This window comes from Lacerta agilis, chromosome 3 (genome assembly GCF_009819535.1).
Source record: "Lacerta agilis isolate rLacAgi1 chromosome 3, rLacAgi1.pri, whole genome shotgun sequence".
Taxonomy (NCBI): domain Eukaryota; kingdom Metazoa; phylum Chordata; class Lepidosauria; order Squamata; family Lacertidae; genus Lacerta; species Lacerta agilis.
In genome coordinates this window covers 4556001-4558744 of record NC_046314.1, presented here as the reverse complement: position 1 = coordinate 4558744, position 2744 = coordinate 4556001, and the positions used below count along the sequence as shown (strand labels likewise).

Genomic DNA, 2744 nt, shown 5'->3' with positions numbered 1-2744 from the left:
TAGTAATAGCAGGGCTTTTTTCAGCCGGAACTCACTGGAACTCGGTTCTGGCCCTTCTAAGGTGGGTGCCATTGCCATTATAAGAGAACAAGGGAGGAGTTCATGGTGAGTTCTGGCACCTCTTTCTCTAGAAAAATAGCACTGGGTAACAGTATGTTCATTTCAAATGGAAAGCACCATAATCTAATAATTTAAACTCATTCTTCAGTTTAACAATGCTGCAGTTCTCTGGTTTTTAAAACTGAAGACAGGCTGTCTCCAAGGGGATTTTATTGCTTGGGAGATAGTGATTTCTAGGGCAGGTGTTTTGATTTCTTACACTGGTGACCCCACCTCCCAAAAAAATAATAATACAATATTATTGTAGCCACAAAGGACATATTTAATGCTGCAAGTAATTGATTTGCTGAACAAGTAAGAATTCTTGTTTTGTAATCTCTGGATGTTGTCCAACATCCTAAAGAGGTTCTGATATCTAGCGCCTCTAACCCTTCGCACCTGAACCAATATTTAAAAAGTTGATTCTCCCTGCATGGTTAAGAATTTTGCCATTATCCTGTGTCAAGTTCAGGATTTGACTAGAGTTTGGTTAGCACTTAAAAGCGTTGCAGAATGAAACACAGGTATCTAGTCATTAAATCAATAAAACAACATTTCCAATAAAAACAATGTCAAGTAGAAAACTGGAACGTTGACTTAACAATGGCGTAAATGATAGGGCTGTGCACCAATTCTGTGTGCACCTTGAATAATGAGGCAAATCTTAAGTCCCATTGGTTTACTGGAGCTTTCAAGTAAATTTGTGTAGGATTATGGCTTTAAAAGGTGCAGTTTTGGTGAAATTCATCAGATAATCTAGCATAGATGTGTATTTTTCTTCAGGTGACACACGGATAAAGGTCCAAGATGGAAAGGCTACCTTTCAAAACCTGGTGGTCTCTGGTTCCTGCTCAGGTTGTTACTTCTTTTTCAAAGTGACTTCTCCTCCAGGTAAGATTCTTTATCCAGTGAAGGGTCTAAGGAGGGCTGCCTAATGCTAAAGCTAAGTAGGTGCTGGGTGAGATCAGTGCCTTCATAGGAGATATTGGGTTCTGTAACAGAGGAAAGGTAGGATGGATGTACACATAAGAAAGTAAATAAGATATCTCAGTTTTATCAGCTAATATGTGAAAATCTTTTGGCTGCATGTGCAGGAACTTTGCTTCTCCTTTCTTTTGGGGGACAATAACTATTGTTATTGTTCCATTAACAATAGTTTCCCATTTCATCCAAACCAGAAAACTGTAATGATAATAATAATAATAATAATAATAATAATAATAATAATAATAATTTATTATTTATACCCCGCCCATCTGGCTGGGTTTCCCCAGCCACTCTGGGCGGCTTCCAACAGAACATTAAAATGCAATAATCTATTAAACATTAAAAGCCTCCCTAAACGGCTAATGACTTCAGAACAAGTTAGGATATGAAGTCAACTTCAAACCATTGTTCAGTATCCTGGCTTGCCCTATACTGTCCTGCTTTGTATGAAATGGGAAACTATAATTAATGGAAGATTTTTCATGGTTTGTTTGCTGACTCAAGCAAAGGAAGAGCTAACATGTGAAGCCAGAAGGATTGTTCATACATAAGCTTAGTTTGAGATATGCTCATCCAAAGGTCACTAATAAATCATATATTTTTTTAAAAGTTTCTGAAATACACTCCTCTCCCTTCCAAATTCTAATAGCTTAAACTTCTCAGCAACATTGGCTCAAGCAGCCTAAAAAACCAGGATGGAGGAGAAGAAGATGTAACTTTGATCTGATCCAGCAGAGCTCTTACCACTAAGCATCTTGGGCTTGCCAATCGGAAAGTTGGTGGTTCGAATCCCCACAACGGAGTTCAAAAGCACACCAGTGCAAGTAGATAAATAGGTACCACTATGATGGGAAAGTAAACAGCATTTCCGTGTGCTCTGGCTTCGGTCACGGTGTCCCATTGTGCCAAAAGCAGTTGAGTCCTGCTGGCTACATGACCCAGAAATCTGTCTGTGGACAAACGCCGGCTCGCTCAGCCTGAAAAGTGAGATGAGCGCCACAACCCCATAGTCGCCTTTGACTGGACTTAACCATCCAGGGGTCCTTTACCTTTTTACCTTTACCACTCATCTTCTTATAATAAGAACTGGGATCCTCATACCATCTGTGATATTGATAGTGTTTTCTGTGCCTCGTCTTTTTCTTTCAGGCCTCAAGCAATCCCAGACACAATGTCCTTTCTTTGTGGCAATAACTACATTTCTGAACCTTTAAACACATGCTCCTCATTATGTTGTTTGTTTTATTCTGCCTTTTTTAGGTGCTATATTATCTGTAAGATCCAATTCTTTTACTATATACCCCATTACCGTGACAGAAAAATCAGCCATAATCTTCACTGCTGCATTGGGATCTGCAGCCACTCTGCTTGTTTTGGGATCTGTTGTTATCTGTTGGTCCAAGAAAACAAGAAGGAACAGTGAGTTGCAAAACTGAAGTGAAGCTTGTACCCAGAAAATATCCCATTTGTTCTGTTGGGGTTTACAGAAAAAGAGAAGTTTTACAGTGAGATTGACAATAGTTGCTTGTAGCAGATTGTGCTCCCCCAATTCTAATAGAGTAAAAATATTTCTCGCATTAGTATTGGGCAGATCAGCATGCTATGTGTACAGACCCTTGTGTTGTACTTTCTAATTACTCCAATGCAGGAGTGGCTGT

General features: G+C 39.3%; 1 long non-coding RNA gene across 1 annotated transcript; it reads left to right on the top strand.

Moving 5' to 3' along the window:
* The first annotated feature begins 850 nt into the window (after positions 1-850).
* On the top strand, positions 851-2505 carry LOC117043209. The gene is made up of 2 exons (XR_004426162.1): positions 851-990; positions 2347-2505. It is a non-coding gene; the product is annotated as an uncharacterized LOC117043209 (long non-coding RNA).
* The last annotated feature ends 239 nt before the right edge of the window (positions 2506-2744 follow it).